Genomic DNA, 21,441 nt, shown 5'->3' on the forward strand with positions numbered 1-21,441 from the left:
GCTTCTCCACAGGCAGAAAAGATTTGTTTACTAGCTAAGTGTCCTTAAGAAAATCACATACTCGTAAGTGTCAGTTTCCTCAGATTAAAGCAGGCATGGTGACCCTCTATGAGTGGAGAGGTAAATCCAATGTTATAATTAAAGTATTTCATGGAAGTATGTCAATAAAAATGCCTTATGTTTGTTGTAAACATATTGTCAGTGGCAACTATTCCAGAAGTATTTTAAAATTCACCCTCTTTCTTTTTGTCTATTTCTAAAATTATATTAATTGAAGTAAATTTCTCAAGGAAATTGATCTAAAACTGAAATGCATTTTAAATAGTTTAACTATCCCTTCTGAAGAAGTCAGTAGAGAATTTTAGAATTTTATTTGTAAATAAGTTGGCTATCTCACCAGTGATATTTGACTTGTAAAATTATTCTTGTTTAGGTTAGAATAGTATTTACTTTTCACAATAGAAATTTGGGGGAAACTAAGTAGAATACAATAAAATAAATACAGGAGAATAATAAATTGTATGGGATCATTGGATTTTATACTCTCAGCTGTGCTTTATTATTTAAACAAAAGGCATTTTCAGTGTGGACAGAATCCTTCCTCTTCTGACTGGTGATGTCACATCGCAGAGGTTTACTCCTTTTCAAGCTGTCCAGTTCTTCTTCTGCTACTTTCAGTACAGCTTGTGGGTTATTTGGGAGGTTCAAGAATTTCCCTAATATAGTCACTTGTTTCAAGGCTCTCTCAAGTTTCCTACCAAAAAAAAATGGATCCCTGTGGTTGTTAAACATACAGAATTGTGCTGTCCTTTATGGCACACTTAGCTATATGTAGGGAGTAGGAACTTGAATATCAGATTAGCATGACTGAGAAACTGAATTTTGTTATTTTCTTTTTTTTTTTTTAAATACAGTTCAGTTTAGTCACTCAGTCGTGTCCAACTCTTTGCGACCCCATGAACTGTAGCATGCCAGTCCTCCCTGTCCATCACCAACTCCCGGAGCCTAGCCAAACCCATGTCCATCAAGTCGGTGATGCCATCCAACCATCTCATCTTCTGTCATCCCCTTCTCCTCCTGCCCTCAATCTTTATTCAGTTAGATTTAAGTAAACTTGAAGCAGTCTAAATACTTTTTTTGTTAAGCAAAACTATTGTTTCCGTCAAACTACATTGTAATTTAAACCACTGAAAATTTAGCATCTAAATTGAAATGTACTGTTAAGTATAAAATGGATACCAGAATTTCAAATATTTAGTACCAAACAGTAAAATATCACATTAACAATTTTTGTATAATGTGTTACAATGATAATATTTTTGATTTATTGGGTTAGATTAAAATATATTTTTAAAATTTATTTCACCTGTTTTCTTTCTTTTTTTCTGTAGCTATCAGAAAATATAAAATTAAACTTATGGCCTTCATTCTATTTCTGTTGGACAATGATGATATAGAGAGATGGCAAAATAAAAAATCCCACACTGGGAAGATCAAGACCCAGATAAGTCCAATGAAGCTTAGACTGTGTCCTGGGAGAGCAAAGGTAGTTTGTGGCAGAAGGAACAAAAGTTACCAGCTCTTACAGATTCTGATTCAGAAGTTTCTACTGAGTTTAGTCTTAGCAAGTAGTATATAAAACTGTCTTTTAGCTAGAGTGCTCCTGACAGCTTTACCTAACCTGTAATAGCTTAGGTTTTCCTGATTCACTTGAGTATTGGGAAACTTTGATAATATTGTATCTCTTATTCTTTGTGAAAGAAACTAGAAAGTTGTTAAACCAGAAGAATAATTCTCAAAGTAGTGCTAGAACCAACATCATCAGCATCATCTGGTAATCTTATAACAAATGCTAGTTCTCTAGCCCCACTCCAAATGTACCGAATCAGAAACTCTGGGAGTGGGGATCAGGAATCTCCAATTTCAGCCCCTCAGATAATTTTGATACACTAAAGTTTGTGAACCACTGGGATATAACATTCTTGTACTGGAATACAATATTCTTGCTAACTGTTCACTAACTAATAGATTGAGATATCAGTAAGTCAACAGATATTTATAACTATAAGGCCATAATTAAGCACTGAAGCTGTAAGGAGTAAGTACAGTCATAATCATGACTCCCACTTCCAGCAGCTTCTTGTATTAAATTATTAGTCTTCATGAAGACCTCTAGATAAGGATTTTCCTGGTTTAGTATTTAGTTATCAATTGCCTTAATGGAGTCTTCTTTGCTTTAATGGAGTATACTGCTTAGAATACTAAAGCAACTCCTGGTTTATTGTGACATGAGTGTAGTAGACCACAGTGCTTTTGCTCTTCATAGTGTACACAGAAGAATTGCTGAATGGGATGTGTTAGTTTTAAGGCACTCCAGTATGCCTCATCCATTTTGGTGAAAAGTGATTGCGATACTTTTTGAGAATGTCAGAATGATTATGTAACTTTTATGGTGCTAAATTATTTTGGATGTGACATTCTTGGTAAGGAAAAAGGGTGTTTTAAGAAATCACTTCAGAATGTGACTAATTTTTTAGTCCAGTTTTGCTTGTGTAAGTTAAAATTAAAAAGAAAATTACTTTTTTGATATAACTGCTGTTAATTTTAGCATTCTCAATATATAAGCTTAAATACTTAAGTTGGTAATACATATATAGCTAAATTTGCTCCAATACTACCCAACAGCAAAAGCTCATCTTTTTTGTATTCTAAATTCCCAATAACGCACTTTCTCTTTTATTGTTCATTTACTTTTTTGGATGGTTTTATCAAGTCTATAGAATATTGTGCACCTGTTTTCTAAACATATCTACCCTTTTAAAATTAGTTCCAAATATATCAAAATGAATGTTTCCTTCTTTTAAAAATGGATAGCCTTTTTCTCAATCTCTCACATAAATCTAAATATGGATTTAAAAGAAATGAAACATGAATTTTACATTAAAATGTAAAATAAAAAGTCAATATATGCATGTACTACTTGAGTACATTTTCGCCTTCTTATGCAGAGATACGGAGAAGGCAATGGCACCCCACTCCAGTACTCTTGCTTGGAAAATCCCATGGACGGAGGAGCCTGGTAGGCTACAGTCCATGGGGTCGCTAAGAGTCGGATACGACTGAGCGACTTCACTTTCACTTTTCCCTTTCATGCACTGGAGAAAGAAATGGCAACCCACTCCAGTATTCTTGCCTGGAGAATCCTAGGGACGGCGGAGCCTGGTGAGCTGCCATCTATGGGGTCGCACAGAGTCGGACACGACTGAAGCGACTTAGCATAGCATAGCATGCAGAGATAAATTCCAGCAAAAAGGCTGTTAACTATTGTCAACCCTATAGCCTCTTTTCCAAGCACTACTTCAACATACAAGACAGAAATGTTAAGTAAACAGGACAAGTGTACAAGGACACAGAATTACTTTTACCACTTTACAGCTAGGAATTCTTCAAAGAACTTTAAACATTATGAAGGTATCAAAGGCCTCATATTCTGGCAGGTAGCATCCATGCCAGCACGGCTGGTTATTGTATTTTGTCATCTAAAGCATAGGATTAATAAAAGCTGATGCAACTTTTCTCTTCATTAGTGTTAACAAGTGCTATGCTTATTCATGTGCATAACTAATGCCTTCTCAAAAAAATGTAGTATTTGACCCAGTAATGCTATAGTCCATTTTGAGTCGGTAAAAGAGAAGTACTACAGGTGGGCTTAGATGCTTCAAAGGGCACTTAATGGAGTGTTTGGAATCAGAGCTTGAGGTATCCTGGAGTTAAACTGTTTTAATCAGAGTTTCGAAGATGATGGGTGCAGAGAAACAAACTAATTAACATAGGTGATAATAGCATGCCCAGTAAAAATTAAAAAAACACTAATACTGTACGTGACTTTCATTAAAATGATCTGGTAAAAGCTCTAGGAAAGCTATTTACTTTCATTTTCTACAGTGCTTCACCTGGTCATTTTTTCTAAACTGATTTAAGTTTTTCCACCAACAGTGCTTCTTTCCTCTTTTCACAGGGTTTAGTGTATGCCCCTAGGCACAATGCCCCATTGTTTGTTATGGTGATGGGTTAGAGAGATCTATTTCTCTGACAAAAGATAAAATAGGTATAATTTATATTTTATTGCATTTGAAGCCCATTCTGAGTATTTATAGTGTATTTGTACATATGCATATAGATGTGTGTGTGTATCCATATGTGTGAAACAAAGTGTTTTATGTTTATATTACAAAGACTCTTCTCTTAGGCAAGCACTAGTAGTACAGAACTACAGAAAAGGCAAATGTATAATTGATGATACCCTAGACTTTCTAAAGCTTTGAAGTGAAATCCAGACACGCAAATTGTTTTACCAAAAATGAAAGTGTCTTCTTGTATGACATCAGTTTGTTCCAGCTGCACCTGTGCTTTGCCATGATTCACAAATTGGTTGAAATTTGGCCCTTGGCATACTTTTAGCTTCAAAATGTTTGAGTATTCTAGGGGTGAAAAGAAACTGCCCATTTATATACTCTTACATCTGATTTGAGATGAATTTTAATTTTATGAATATAAGATACTTTTATGAACAGGACTATTTGATAAAATAAGAAAGATTACTTATAACAATTTATAGTGACACACAAAACAATCTCCTAAATATTTAATATCTGGGTTATAATGATGGATGATATTGATGTTTACCTAATTTTAGAAAAAATACTAATTGATTAATTATGGCTTATGTTTCATGTCATTATGCAAGAAATATATAACCACTTTAGCAAAAATGTATGCAATTTAATAATAAAATATTTTTTTCCAAATTTTAAACAGAAGCTTACTTTTCACCAAAAATTAAATGAAAAATTTATGGAGAAAAAATAACATAAAGACCATTCAGACCCCTCAATTGCTATATTTGAACACAGAATTTGGCACTGAATTTCTTGACAGCTTAAGGGAAATGTAGAAAGGGCCAGTTAAAAAAGGAGAAAACATCTGTTTCTCAGGGAAGCAAAGCACTCCCTAGTACTTAAAGAATAAAAGATATTTTTCCAGTGGGTTTCTACCCAAAGGATCTTTGGTAAGACATATATAGCTAAATTTGCTCCAGTACTGCCCAACAGCAAACCTGGTGACAAGGGCTCATTTCTTTTAGGGTCCATGGATGAAAATCATGAACAAACTAAGAATTTCTATCAAGAATGTCTTTCAAAATCTTTTGTTATTCCCATTTCTTTCAGTTGTATTTTGCTGAATTAGAGTCAATTTAAAATTATTTTATCTGCCAGAATTTGAGATACAGGAATTCTCTGTCACTGATTTGGAATCAGATTTTTTTTTTTTAGACAACAGAAGCAAACCAAGAGTATTGGCCATTATCAAAAACCCCCAAAATAGCAAGTGTTGGCAAGGATGCAGAGAAATTGGGAGCCTTGTGCACTGTTGATGGGAATATAAAATGATGCAACTCCTAAACCGTAGGAAGTACCTCAAAAAGCTAAAAATATAACTACATAGGATCCAGCAATTCCACTTCTGGCTATTCATCTAAAACAACTGAAATCAAGAACTTGAAAAGATATTCACGTTCCCATGTTCAATGCAGCATCATTCACAATAGCCTAGATGTGGAAAATCCCAAATATCCATCAACAGATGAATGGGTAAAGAAAAATGCAGTATAGACATACAGTGGACTGTTATTCAGCCTTTAAAAAGGAAATCCTGCATTATGTAACAACATGAACTAAGCTGGAGGAAATGATGCTCAGTGAAATAAACCAGTCAGAGAAAGACAAATATTGTGTGATTCCACCTAGTTGTCTTAATGAGTTAAACTCATAGAAACAGAGAGTAGAATGGTGGTTTCCAAGGGCTGGACAGGGAGAGGGAAGTAGAGAGTTGCTATTTGAGGGCTGTAACATTTCAGTTATTCAAGTGGAGTAAGTTCTGGAGATGAATTGTACAACATCATGCCTGTAGCTAACAATACTGTATTGTGCACTTAACATTTTAAAAGGATAGATCACATATTAAATGTTTTTTACTACATAAAAAATGAAAGAATATGTCATTTTTAATCTTAAGTGATCAGAGTTTTTTTTTCTAGTGACTTTTATTAAGTTACTTTTTATTATAGTATAGTTGTTTCACAATGTTGTGCTAGTTTCTACTATATAGTAAAGTAGATCAGCTGTATGTATACGTGTATCCCTTCTTTCTTGATTTCCTTCCTATTTAGGTCATCACTGAGAACTGAGGAGTGTTCCCTGTAATACATTAGGTTCTCATTAGTTACCTGTTTAATACATAGTAGTGTGTATATGTCAGTCCCAATCTCCAAATTCATCCCACCTCTCCTTCCTCTCTTGATGTCCATACGTTTGTTCTCTATGTCTGTATCTCTACTTCTGTTTTGTAAGATCATCAGTATCATTTCTCTAGCCTACAAATGTTGCACTGTTAAGTAGCAGATCCAAGACACAGGGCCTGACAAATGAAGCATGATATCTAGTTTCCCACAGCGACTTTATAATTTATACTTATATTTCTATCTCCATTGAAGAATCTGAAGCTCTTTATGGACGCAAATCACTTTTCATTCATAGTGTGGTGCCTAGCACATGTTAAGTACTGGATAAGAATAAAAATAATGCAAATGTTCTTATAGATTTTCCAGCAGCACATTCTATGGGACATTTTTCTATCTTGAAACTTAAAAATTGTTTGAAGACAATATTTTAAAAAAAAACCTTGAAAGAAGGATTTATTCATAGTGCCTTTCTTTTTAAAGAAAGTAACAAAAATAAATACAAACAAGAAGGATTCAATGTTCAGTTCAGTTCAGTCGCTCAGTCATGTCCGACACTGCGACCCCATTAATCGCAGCATGCCAGGCCTCCTTGTCCATCACCAACTCCCGGAGTCTACCCAAACCCAAGTCCATCGAGTCAGTGATGCCATCCAGCCATCTCATCCTCTGTCGTCCCCTTCTCTTCCTGCCCCCAATCCTTCCCAGCATCAGGGTCTTTTCCAATGAGTCAACACTTCGCATGAGGTGGCCAAAGTACTGGAGTTTCAGCTTCAACATCAGTCCTTCCAATGAACAACCAAGGCTGATCTCCTTTAGGATGGGCTGGTTGAATCTCCTTGCAGTCCAAGGGAGTCTCAAGAGTCTTCTCCAACACCGCAGTTCAAAAGCATCAATTCTTCGGCACTCAGCTTTCTTCACTGTCCAACTCTCACACCCATACATGACTACTGGAAAAACAATAGCCTTGACTAGACGGACCTTTGTTGACAAAGTAATGTCTCTGCTTTTAAATATGCTATCTAGGTTAGTCATTACCTTCCTTCCAAGGAGTAAGCATCTTTTAATTTCATGGCTGCAGTCACCATGTGCTGTGATTTTGGAGCCCAAAAAATAAAGTCTGACACTGTTTCCACTGTTTCCCCATCTATTTGCCATGAAGTAATGGGACCAGATGCCATGATCTTAGTTTTCTGAACGTTGAGCTTTAAGCCAACTTTTTCACTCTCTCTTTCACTTTCATCAAGAGGCTCTTTAGTTCTTCTTCACTTTCTGCCATAAGGATGGTGTCACCTGCATATCTGACGTTATTGATATTTCTCCCGGCAATCTTGATTCCAGCTTGTGTTTCTTCCAGCCCAGCGTTTCTCATGATGTACTCTGCATATAAGTTAAATAAGCAGGGTGACAATATACAGCCTTGACGTACTCCTTTTCCTATTTGCAACCAGTCTGTTGTTCCATGTCCAGTTCTAACTGTTGCTTCCTGACCTGCATACAGGTTTCTCAAGAGACAGGTCAGATGGTCTTGTATTCCCATCTCTTGCAGAATTTTCCACAGTTTATTGTGATCCACACAGTCAAAGGCTTTGGCATAGTCAATAAAGCAGAAAAACATGTTTTTCTGAAACTCTCTTGTTTTTTCGATGATCCATCGGATGTTGGCAATTTGAACTCTGGTTCCTCTGCCTTTTCTAAAACCAGCTTGAACATCTGAAAGTTCACAGTTCACGTATTGCTGAAGCCTGGCTTGGAGAACTTTGAGCATTAATTTACTAGCATGTGAGATGAGTGCAATTGTGCGGTACTTTGAGCATTCTTTGGCATTGCCTTTCTTTGGGACTGGAATGAAAACGTACCTTTTCCAGTCCTGTGGCCACTGCTGAGTTTTCCAGATTTACTGGTATATTGAGTGCAGACTTTCACAGCATCATTTTCAGGATTTGAAATGGCTCAACTGGAATTCCATCACCTCCACTAGCTTTGTTCATAGTGATGCTTTCTAAGGCCCACTTGACTTCACATTCCAGGATGTCTGGCTCTAGGTGAGTGATCACACCATCATGCTTATCTGGGTTGTGAAGATCTTCTTTGTACAGTTCTTCTGTGTATTCTTGCCACCTCTTTTTAATATCTTCTGCTTCTGTTAGGTCCATATGATTTCTGTCCTTTATCGAGCCCATCTTTTCATGAAACGTTCCCTTGGTAACTCTAATTTTCTTGAAGAGATCTCTAGTCTTTCCCATTCTGTTGTGTTCCTCTATTTCTGTGCATTGATCGCTGAGGAAGGCTTTCTTATCTCTCCTTGCTATTCTTTGGAACTCTGCATTCAGATGGGAATATCTTTCCTTTTGTCCTTCGCTTTTCGCTTCTCTTCTTTTCACAGCTATTTGTAAGGCCTCCTCAGAGAGCCATTTTGCTTTTTTGCATTATTTTCCATGGGGACCGTCTTGATCCCTGACTCCTGTTCAGTGTCACGAACCTCTGTCCATAGTTTATCAGGCACTCTGTCTATCAGATCTAATCCCTTAAATCTATTTGTCACTTCCACTGTATAATCATAAGGGATTTGATTTATGTCATACCTGAATAGTCTGGTGGTTTTCCCTACTTTCTTCAATTTAGGTCTGAATTTGGCAATAAGCAGTTCATGATCTGAGCCACAGTCTCTCCTGGTCTTGTTTTTGCTGACTGTATAGAGTGTCTCCATCTTTGGCTGCAAAGAATGTAATCAATCTGATTTCGGTGTTGACCATCTGGTGATGTCCATGTGTAGAGTCTTCTCTTGTGTTGTTGGAAGAGGGTGTTTGCTATGACCAGTGTGTTCTCTTGGCAAAACTCTATTAGCCTTTGCCCTGCTTCATTCTGTACTCCAAGGCCAAATTTGCCTGTTACGCCAGGTGTTTCCTGACTTCTACTTTTGCATTCCAGTCCCCTATAATGAAAAGGACATCTTTTTGGGTGTTAGTTCTAAAAGGTCTTGTAGGTCTTCATAGAACCGTTCAAGTTCAACTTCCTCAGCATTACTGGTCGGGGCATAGACTTGGATTACCGTGATATTGAATGATTTGCCTTGGAAATGAACAGAGATCGTTCTGTCGTTTTTGAGATTGCATCCAAGTACTGCATTTCAGACTCTTTGGTTGAGCATGATGGCTACTCCATTTGTTCTAAGGGATTCTTGCCCACAGTAGTAGATATAATAGTCATCTGAGTTAAATTCACCCATTCCAGTCCATCTTAGTTCGCCGATTCCTAGAATGTCGACGTTCACTCTTGCCATCTCCTGTTTGACCACTTCCAATTTGCCTTGATTCATGGACCTAACATTCCAGGTTCCTATGCAATATTGCTGTTTACAGCATCGGACTTTGCTTCTATCACCAGTCACATCCACATCTGGGTATTGTTTTTGCTTTGGCTCCATCCCATCATTCTTTCTAGAGTTATCTCTCCACTGATCTCCAGTAGCATATTGGGCACCTACCGACCTGGGGAGTTCATCTTTCAGTGTCCTATCTTTTTGCCTTATCATACTGTTCATGGGGTTCTCAAGGCAAGAATACTAAAGTGGTTTGCCATGCCCTTCTCCAGTGGACCACATTCTGTCAGACCTCTCCACCATGACCGTCTTGGGTGGCCCCACATGGCATGGCTTAGAGTCATTGAGATAGACAAGGCAGTGGTCCATGTGATCAGATTAGCTAGTTTTCTGTGATTATAGTCTCAGTGTGTCTGCCCTCTGATGCCCTCTCACAACACCTACTGTCTTACTTGTGTTTCTCTTACCTTGGATGTGGGGTATCTCTTCACAGCTGCTCCAGCAAAGTGCAGCCACTGCTCCTTACCTTGGACAAGGGGTATCTACTCACAGCGGCCCCTCCTGTCCTTGAATGTGGAGTAACTCCTCTCGGCAATGTATATAAGGATCCAATGTATATTATGCATTATATTGATTTGAGCCAAAATTTCAACTATTATGTGTTTGGAGGAGATCTGTAATTATATTTCTATACTAGAGAAGCAAAAAATTCATAGAAAATAAATTCTAGAAGTTTATTCAAGATTCTGTCATACAAAGTGTAGAATGTTCAATGAATCCTTGGAAATATCCACATAAAATTTTCTAAAATTCATGCATCTCTTTGGGAATCTTACCATAATAACATCAACTACAATGCAAATGAAGACTTTTGCAAAAATTAGCTTGTTTGAATTTTTTTTCTACAATACTTAAGCAATTTTCTGGGATATAAAATTCACAAGGGAATAAAAAGTAAATTTTAAAAAGCCATAGGGCCAACCACTTGCATTTTCTGGATAAAATACTCCTGTATCTAGAAACGAAGTTTCTAGTAAGGAAAATGGAAAAGTGCTATAAACTATACCTGTTATCTGTATATAGTGTATATTGAGGCACAAGGCAACAAAGCTTTTTGCTTTTCATTTACTGAAGGCAGAAAAATTATGTATTTTTAAAGATTGCTTGAATGCACATTATAAAGAGTATTATTATTCTTACCATTATTTACATTGTTAAGGCTATAGCTTTTCTGGTAGTCATGCATGAATGTGAGAGTTGGACCACAAGAAGGCTGAGCTCTGAAGAATTGATGCTTTCAAACTGTGGTGCTAGAGAAGACTCTTGAGAATCCCTTGGATAGCAAGGAGATCAAACCAGTCAGTTCTAAAGGAAATCAACCCTGAATCTTGAATATTCATTGGAAGGACTGAATCTGAAGCAGAAGCTCCAATACTTTGGCCACCTGATGCGAAGAGCTGACTCATTGGAAAAGACCCTGATTCTGGGAAAGATTGAAGGCAGGAGGAGAAAGGAATGACAGAGGATGAGATGGTTTGATGGCATCATGGACTCAGTGAACATGAGTTTGAGCAAACTCCTGGAGATAGTGAAGGACTGGGCAGCCTGGCATGGTACAGTCCATGAGGTCACAAAGAGTCAAACACAACTGAGCAGCTGAACAACAGCAACCATTATTCACAATATTCTTCATTCTATCAAGTAGGAAAAAAGATCAAAATTAGTTTCCTATTTAATTCTTAAATGGGTCACTATAGACAACTACTGAGACAATTTAAACTTCTAGCTCCTTAATGTTATACACTTCATTAATTTGCTAAGTTCCTATTATCTCCTTCTAACCTTTGCTGGATTTCCGGGCTTCCCAGGTGGTGTTAGTGGCAAAGAACCTCTCTGTCAATGCAGAGGATGCAGGAGATGTGTGTTCAATCCCTGGATAGGAAGATCCCCTGGAGGAGAGCATGGCAACCCACTCCAGTATTCTTGCCTGGTGAATCCCATGGAGAGAGGAGCCTGGTGGGCTTCAGTCCATAGGATCGCAAAGAGTCAGACACCACTGAAGCAACTTAGCACAGCACACACAACTTTTGCTGGATTTCCAGAGCGGTAATGGCCCAAAAGTCTATTTACCAGCTTTAATAGTTAGGTGCTGCCTCTGGCAAAGTGATGAATTTACTTCTGGTCCCTGGAACTCTACTAAGGACTTCCTGTGGGTCAGAGTTGTCAACTGTGCTATCACGTTTAAAGATTTGCATTGATAATTTGTTCCCATATCTTTAATATTTAGGTCACAGGTCAGGGATTTACAAACAATGGCCCGTGGTTTAGAAATAGCCCAAAGAATCCTTCAGTTTGCTTTCATTCTATTCTTGGACAATGTTCTGTTTGAATGCCTTTGTGTCTATTTTGCAGTAACTTTAGTCCACCAATTTTTGTTTTCACTTCCGATCATTACTCACCTTGGTGATAATCAAGATATATTAGTTCTTCATCCTTATGAAAGCTCTTATTTTCTCCTGAGTAATGTTGGACTTCTCTGTTCAAAGAAGGAATGTTAATATCCCAACAATTACTAATGAATGAATCAGTTCTCTTAGGTCATTTGTGTATTTCCAGCAAGAATCAGCAATATCATGATTTAGGGATACTAAATAGATTATTGACTCTGATCAAGGTTGCTGGCTTGACAATGAATCATGTTGGCAAGATTTCTGAGATCAAATCAAAGTATGGGGAGAAACTGTAGTTAATGGTGGCCATGGACTGTGAGAGATTAGCATTTGTCTAACTTCTATAGTTCGAATAGGTAAGAATTTACCATATTATGCTTTATAATTATGTCCTTGCCATATTACCCCCCACCCCGTTCTTCAGCTAGATTGTAACCCAACATGGTGGGTGTGCATTCAAATTATCTAAATAACTTGTGGCACCTATCTCAGAGCTTTATGTACAGAAAGCTGCCTAGGTAATTGGAATGAAATTAAGCCAAGTTTTTTGACTATCTATCTCCTGCTACAACTTTTTAACCTATAAAGGGATTCCAAATTTAAAAATAAAACATTATTAAGCAGAAACCGATTCTTAAAGAAATCCTGAGTGATTACTGTCAAACAAACATGAACACAATTTATTTTATTGAAGCTACAGCTCTCTTTCAGATACCCTGCAGTTGCTAGTGCATAGAAACTGTGGCTTATTAGATGAAATGTTCGCATATGCATTATGCTAAGTGCGATACAGAATATGGTATAGATAGCTGCTACTTCTTAGGTATCACAGGCAGTGCCTGTCCTCAGAAACATTTTCTGGTAATAAGAGATGTGAAATACTGTCATCCATTTTACATTGTCTAAGACAAGCTGGGTAGCGTATGACTACAGACCAGTTGTATTACCTGGATTCCATGAGGAGAAAACCTCTAAACTGGCTATCATTGGGAAGTCTTGAGCCCACTAACTCACCAGAGGCAGATGTTTGAGCATACCAGTGGATTCTGGGTTACTCAATATCAGTGGGAAATTCTCCTTGTCAAGCAGTGTTGGCTTACAAACCTATTATGTGCTTGGCTCCTTGGCACCTCATGTACATTATCGTGTTCTATTCTCTCAAGAAAACTTTCATTTTCATATTGTTATACCCATTTTACATGTATGAAAAACTAAAGTTTAGAAAGATAATTTTCCCAGCGTCATGAAGCTAATCAGTGATAGATATGAGATTCAAACCCCGGCCTCTGATTTCAGTGCCGATGCTTTTTCTTTGTTGTCATTTGTGGTGTACATAAACAATGTTTCATTTAAGCAAAACATAGATGCTATTGGTATGAGCAAACTTATTCTAGAATTTCAAATTTCTTGTTTGTTTGTTCCTTGGGCCTGATCGTGCTTGTCTTGGAATTGATTTTCTGAGGCACCGTTCTCACCCTGTGCTCTTCTTGTTTCTTCTTTTTATTCACTCTTCCTTTTACTTCATGGAAGTACAATAGCCAATATCTGCCTGTGAGTTTGTGCACAGAGTATGTGCATGACCGTTGCTCTTTAAATTGCTCATAAGAGGGACCGAGGATTCATTCCTCTCTCAATGTAGAAATGGAAGTGATTAGAGTGAGATGTCCACCATTATTGTCTTAAGTTGTTCATGGATCCTGCAGATGTATATGTCTATTCTGGGCATGTCTCAAGGTACTGCTGCTGCTGCTAAGTCACTTCAGTCGTGTCTGACTCTGTGCGACCCCATAGACAGCAGCCCACCAGGCTCCACCGTCCCTGGGATTCTCCAGGCAAGAACACTAGAGTGGGTTGCCATTTCTTTCTCCAATGCATGAAAGTGAAAGTAAAGTCGCTCAGTCATGTCTGACTCTTAGCGACCCCATGGACTGCAGCCTACCAGGCTCCTCCATCCATGGAATTTTCCAGGCAAGAGTACTGGAGTGGGTTGCCTTTGCCTTCTCCAGTCTCAAGGTAAGAAACTGTCCCTGTTGTGCAGGGGTGGTTTCGTGATGCTTCTCAGTATGACTTCAGGGGTCCTCAGTGTCAGAATCTGAACGCAGATGAGGACCTCCTTCACAGCTTTCTTGACATTCTTCTTGTTTACTAGTTTTGAAATTGGAGATTTTCAGAGCTAATAGTGAATGTCAAAGTGTGGATTCTGAACATAGGACACAAGGGCTGTAAGAAGTCAGTAGTTGGGGGGTTGTCCTCAGGACAGACTTCACTCTGCTTTCACCAGAGGGACTCCATTTGAGGGGGATGTCCTTTGAAAATGCGAGTGTCCCTGGAGCTAAAAAAAAATTTTTTTTTGAGCCACACTGGTATAGTCTAGATTCCTTGTAATTGTTGCTGCTTCTCCTTGTCTATCTTCTTTCTTCCCCTTCACCGTCAAATTCTCATGAAAGTATAAAGTTTTGAACAATTTCCTTCCAATTTATCCACTAAACTCTGTAATGATAAAAATGATTTTAATAGATTGTAATTATATTATCTAATTACTGAATCATAGAACATTAAATCATTGATAATATGCAAGGCAAACCTTAATCTACAACTAATTAATGAATCCCTTTATATCTATGAAACGAGTTAACTGTCTGAGAAAAGATTTATAGATTTTGTGGTTACTTATTCACTTTTATGATGTTAAAAACTAAAGCACATTCTTAATTACCAACTAACTGGGCAAAATAGTTAAGAGTGCTATGAATAGCTTAAAAAGGAAAAAAAACGGTATAATTTCACTAACTCTGATATGTATTTTACTCAAGGTCATGAATCAGAACTTTTAAAACTATTAAAACTGCAGGATATGAAGAAATAAAATTAATGCGTTTCTATACATATTAATAAGGTCATTTTTCCATGTCAAATTTTTCTAGGACATAAACCATATTATAGTTTGAAGTTAGACTTTTTTTGAAGGCATTATTATGTATTAATAATCAGAATACATAAATGGTACAATAAAGGTTGGTTTGCTAAGCCTAATTAGAAGGGCAACCTTGGGTAAATTCACTGCAGTAAAACTTCTCTGAGACTCTTTTCTCATATGGGCAATAGAAGTAGGATTAAGAGTATATCTGTATTGAAGAATATATACATGAATGAAAAAGAGAAAGAGTAAACATTTCAAGGACTGCTGCTGCTGCTGCTAAGTCGCTTCAGTCGTGTCTGACTCTGTTCGACCCCATAGATGGCAGCCCACCAGGCTCCCCCATCCCTGGGATTCTCTGGGCAAGAACACTGGAGTAGGTTGTCATTTCCGGACAGTGGTTGTTAAATGCTTGTGGAGATTATTGTGGCAGTTAAGGAATGAGTATTAGAGTGAATATATAGATGCCTCAGCTCTAATCTTTTCTCTAGTGTCTCTCAGATCTTTTTCTAGTCCCCCACTGAGTGGAACTGAGTTTGAGGAGGGAAAAGGTGATGCTATCTGCAGTGTGCCTGTTCTTTATGGGAAAGAACATGGCCTGATTGTGCCTGCACAAACACCAGGTATTTGATACACCTGAGTTAGTCTCTGGTACAAAATGATTGAATTCTTCCTTCTTTCCTTCCTTCCTCTCTCTCTCTCTTCCTTTCTATCTACTACCTAGCTAGATAGCTATGCATTCATGAATCTTTTTAAAAAAATTTTTATTGAAGTATAGTTGTATTACAATGTTATGTTAGTTTCTACTGCACAGGAAAGTGAATCTACCATACACATATAGGTATCCCCACTTTTTAAATTTCATTCCCATTTAGGTCACCATTGAGCATTCAGTAGAGTTCCCTGTGTTATACAGTAGGGTCTCAGCAGTTATCTATTTTATACACAGTGTCAATAGTGTATATATGTCAATTCCAGTCTCCCAATTCATCCCAGGCCCACCTTTACCCATTGGTATCCATATGTTTGTTCTCTATGTCTGTGTCTCTATTTCTGCTTTGTAAATAAGATCATCTATAACATTTTTTTTTCAGATTTGTGTTCATCAGTTTTTACTTCTTTATTTTACCATAGAATTTCCATTCAATATGAAGGCTGAGTTTTTTTTAACATATCTGAAATTATGCCTGCAAAATTCTGAGATGAGAAACAAGTAAGAAAGAGCAAGTTTTGTTTTAATAATTCAGCCTAAAAGTTGAACATCTAGATAATTCTCAAATTTAACACACTTTATGCATGCTAAATTAAAGTGCACTTCTGTTGGACAGTAGCTTATATTCAGAATGTTTGGTTAAAGTGAAAACAGTTCAAAAATGCTTTATTTAGAATATGCTTAAATTTTTGAAAGCATTTTCAAAGACATTTTACAACATTTTTTTTTTTTCAGTCAAGTAAAATATCTTGCAGAGAGACCCAAACAAACTTTTTGGCCAACTCAGTATAAAATCAAGGATTTTTAAACTTTTCATAGAAGCACGAGGCTCTGAAGCTGCACTCCCAGGCTTGAATCCTAGCTCTGTGACTTCTGTGTGTGTCCTCTGGCAAGAGACTTAGCTTTGTGCCTGTTTCTTTATGTATAGAATAAGTGGGTAATAGTACCTACCTACTGGCACTGTGGTAAGGAGGAGTTGATATACGTCAAGACAAAGAAAGCAGTGCCTGTTGAGTAATAGATACTCTGTGAGCGTAGGCTCATGTTACTTGTTTTGATAGGGGTTTTCGGTTCGGTTCAGTTCAGTCACTCACTCAGTAGTGTCAGACTCTGCGACCCCATGGACTACAGCACACCAGGCCTCCCTGGCCATTACCAACTCCTGCAGTTTATTCAAACTCATGTCCACTGAGTCAGTGATGCCATCCAACCATCTCATCCTCTGTCGTCCCCTTCTCCTCCCGCCTTCAATCTTTCCCAGCATCAGGGTCTTTTCCAATGAGTAAGCTCTTCGCATCAGGTGGCCAAAGTATTGGAGTTTCAGCTTCAACATCAGTCCTTCCAATGAATATTCAGGACTGATTTCCTTTAGGATGGACTGCTTGGATCATCTTGCAGTCCAAGGGACTCTCAAGAGTCTTCTCCAACACCACAGTTCAAAAGCATCAATTCTTTGGTGCTCAGCTTTCTCTTAGTCCAACTCTCACATCAGTACATGACCACTGGAAAAACCATAGCCTTGACTAGATGAACCTTTGTTGGCAAAGTAATGTCTCTGCTTCCTAATATGCTGTAGGTTGGTCATAACTTTTCTCCCAAGGAGTAAGTGTCTTTTAATTTCATGGCCACAGTCACCATCTGCAGTGATTTTGGAGCCCAAAAAAATAGTCTACCACTGTTTCCACTGTTTTCCCATCTATTTGCCATGAAGTGATGGGACAAGATGCCATGATGTTAGTTTTCTGAATGTTGAGCTTTAAGCACAACAGGGGTTTTCAGAGCCATTAAAATGGGAAATACATTAAATAATTGAAAAATTAATGCCCCAATATATTTGATACAGTCACAGCTCAGTATCCATTCTCAGGGGCTTCTAAGCAGCACTGGTTTCAGATTCTTTCCTGAGAAAGTTGTCCCCCAAAACCCAAACTACCCATAGATATAAACAATGAAAACAAAGTCCCACATACTCCCTAACCCTTGCAAAACAAAAAACTCCACATGCACCCTGAGTAAAGAATAGTAATTGAAGTCAGAAGAAAATCCAAAATGCAGAAAAGGTTTCCTTTTTACCTCACTTACTTGAATGTCTAAAGCAAGTTAGATATTTTATTTTTTTAATTGAAGTATAATTGATTTACAATATTGTGTTATTTTCAGGTGTATAATGAAGTACTTAAGTATTACATATATATTCTTTTCAGATTATTTTCCATTATAGGTTATTACAAGCTACTGATTATTATTCCCTGTGCTCTATAGCAAATCCTTGTTGGTTATCTGTTATATGTAGTTTGTATCTGTTAATCCATACTCCTAATTTATTGCTCTCCTCTTACCTTTCCTCTTTGATAATCGTAAGTTTGTTTTCTGTTTCTGTGAGTCCATTTCTGTTTCATATATAGATTCATTTGTATTATTTTTATATTCCATATTTAAATGATATATAATATTTTCTTCAATTAGTATAATTTTCTCTATCTCCATCCATATTATTGCAAATGACAATATTTCATTCTTTTTATGTCTGATTAATATTCCATTGTATTAATACATATACCACATCTATTCAAACCAATCATCTGTTGATGGGCACTCAAGTTTCCATGTCTTGGCTATTGTAAACACTGCTGCTGTGAACATTGGAGTAATGTATCTTTTCAAATTAGGGTTTTCATCTTTTCCAGAGGTATATCCTTTTCTGGAAAAATCCTGGAGTGGGATTGCTCTATTTTTAGGAACTCTAAATGCTATTCTTAGACACCTCTGTAAACCTCTATACTGTTTTGAGGAGCCTCCATACTGCTTTCTATAGTGACTGCACCAGTTGGCATTCCAATAGCCTAGGAGAGGTTCCTTTTCTTCATACTCTTTCCAGCCTTTATTATTTGTAGACTTTTGATGATAGCCATTCTTACTGATGTGAGGTGATACTACATTGTGGGTTTGATTTATGCTTCTCTAATAACTAGTGATGTTGAACATCTTTTCGTGTACCTGTATGTCCTCCTCGGGGAAATGTCTGTTTAGGTCTCTGACCATTTTTGATTGAGTCATTTGTTTTTGTGATATTGAATTGTATAAACTGTTCGTATATTTTGGAAATTAACTCCTTGTCAGTTACATCATTTGCAAATATTTTCTCCCATTCCATAGACTTTTGTTTTGTTGATGATTTCCTCTTAAAGCAAGTTAAATATAAGTGACTAAAGGAAAAAAAAAAACTTTGAAGAAAGAAGTCTAGATATCTAACTAATAGCATACTATGATCATAGGTCAATAAATCAGTGAAATGTTGGAAAACTTTTGATATAAATTACGAAATGGTAGTGACATCCTAAAACTAACTATATTAAGGAAGAGCTATAATGATAGAATAAAAAGTTAGTAGAAAAGTAAGGTTTTTAATAAAGTGTTATATTTAAGACCATTAATCTTAAGTATGGGATTCGCGACTGGTATATTTATCTCCAGCTAAATGTGATTCATAGCTGTTAAAAAAGATGGATAGTATTTTGGTTTATGCTATTTCATGACAAGCTAAAACCTTTTTTTTAAAAGTGAAATATATACATAAATGACAGCATTTGAGGTTGATTTAAAAAATTAGAAAATAGTACAGACTCGGCATAACAGAATCATTCTTATTGGGCCCGTGTCAGCTCTTACAAATGTGAGCCCAAGTTGGAAGATATCTAGGACACAATGATTCCAAAACCATATCACTTCCTCTCCCCCTTCCCCGTTCCTCCCCTGGAGAACTGGTTGTAACACTGTGGAGATTAACCAGCAATTAAAAAGCATTGTACCCCACTGGTCCAGACTTTATTCTAAATTAGGAGCTTGTAAAATATACTGTCGGAGAAGGAAATGGCAACCCACTCCAGTACTCTTGCCTGGAAAATCCTATGGACAGAGGAGCCTGGTAGGCTGCAGTCCATGGGTTCGCTAAGGGTCGGACACGACTGAGCGACTTCACTTTCACTTTCATGCATTGGAGAAAGAAATGGCAACCCACTCCAGTGTTCTTGCCTGGAGAATCCCAGGGATGGGGGAGCCTGGTGGGCTGCTGTCTGTGGGGTCGCAGAGAGTCGGACACGACTGAAGTAACTTAGCAGCAAAATATACTGTGGCTTACATGGGGTAATTTTATCAGAGATTCTTTTTTCCTTTAAGTATTTGCTGAAACTATCCAAACCAAATAATGTATTCCAACTAGTACTATTTTCTGAAAACTTTAGGAAAGGAAGTGAATCTAATGCTTATTGAATATCTGATTGCATTTGACCCTCACTGCAATCCTGGGGTAAGGTGATCTGGCTGCAATTTTTGTGGATGAGAACAATGAAGCTTAGAGAGTCAGTCACCCAATGTTGCCAAGTTTCCAAAGGGTGCATATGGAATCCTCTGGCTTAAGTTCTTTGTACTCCTTAATGGAATTAGAAAAGAAATTTAAATAAAATTTAATATGAAACCACTCAAGTAGAAGTTAATTATTCAGTACTCATGTCTATATAGTTGAGCATAGGAGAATTATCACTTTTCTGGTAAGGATTAAATGAGAAATAAATATTGGGGTCAGTAGTGTTATTTACACACCTACTATGACAGAGATTGAAGGAAGGAATTCTCATTGGTAGTCAATATGCCAGGGTAAGAATCTGCCTTCAATGCAAGAGACACAGGAGTTGCAGGTTCCATCCCTAGGTCAGGAAGATCCCCTGGAGGAAGAAATGGCAACCCACTCCAGTATTCTTATCTAGAGATTCTCATAGACAGAAGAGCCTGCCAGGCCTGTAGGCCATAGGGTCATAAAGAGTTGGACATGACTCAGTCACATGAAGTGACTGAGCATGCACGCAGGCATGTAGTAGCTTTGCCCCTCACTGGTGTTAAGAATATGCACGTTATTTACTCTCTCAGAATGTCCATATGCTGTAAAGCCAGTGCACAGGATGGCCAGGAGGATTAATAAACATTGTAATAGAGAATTTCTGATGTATATTAACTCAACATATTGTTGTTGACTTTGGATCAATACTTAACAAGTAACATAAGACTTTTCTTTTTAATCTTTAATTTGTTGAAGACTCTTGCTCTTCTGCAGACATTCTGCATTTCACAAAGTCCAAACACTGAGTTGTAGAAACAGTGCAAATTCAGATTAAATGGGAGTTTTGCTTGAATAAAAATCAAGATGGTTCCACACAACTTGTATTTTTTTCAAAGTGTATCTACACATCTATTACTCAGACATACCAGCTATTAGCTCTTTGAGCTGCGACTTGAATGCACTCAATACGTTTAGAAAGGAGAAACTCTGAAGTCTGGAATCACTGATGAATAAATCAGACATTCATTTACATTTCAAACGGAAACATGCAGAAAGATTCTCTTTAATGTGGGTTTCTTAGGTTGTAGCTGTGATACTAAAGTACAAAAACTTTGCTGTGTTTTACTGACAACCCTCTTTTGTAGTCGTCATCTGAGAGGTATCACCTTTAGGGTATACAGCCAAAAGGGTTTTTAAAATAAATTTAAAAGAGGATATTTATTCAATCTAGTCTCACACTGTCTTTCCTTCAAAGTCTTTGCTGAGGCATCAGATTGGCAAATACATCTCTGTCAACATCTGCTCTCATTTTCCAAATTGACAGCATTCGGAAGCAGAATTTGGGATTAGATGTTATTCTTAAACCTTGGATCAGCCTATAAAACCACATTCCGTCTGCTGCAGAAAAG

At 37.3% G+C, this 21,441-nt stretch overlaps 1 protein-coding gene and 1 long non-coding RNA gene across 3 annotated transcripts in view; one reads left to right on the forward strand and one right to left on the reverse strand.

The window, feature by feature from the left end:
• KCNH7 (potassium voltage-gated channel subfamily H member 7) overlaps window positions 1-21,441 on the forward strand; it is a 509,719-nt gene that overhangs the window by 43,044 nt on the left and 445,234 nt on the right. The window lies entirely within an intron of this gene.
• On the reverse strand, window positions 10,732-20,470 carry LOC145542567 (uncharacterized). Its single transcript, XR_014079944.1, has 3 exons — window positions 20,299-20,470; window positions 12,080-14,560; window positions 10,732-11,314 (listed from the first exon to the last, which is right to left on the reverse strand). It is a non-coding gene; the product is annotated as an uncharacterized LOC145542567 (long non-coding RNA).

Source organism: Giraffa tippelskirchi, chromosome 3, assembly GCF_054371585.1.
Source record: "Giraffa tippelskirchi isolate mGirTip1 chromosome 3, T2T-mGirTip1v1.2.pri, whole genome shotgun sequence".
Lineage (NCBI taxonomy): Eukaryota > Metazoa > Chordata > Mammalia > Artiodactyla > Giraffidae > Giraffa > Giraffa tippelskirchi.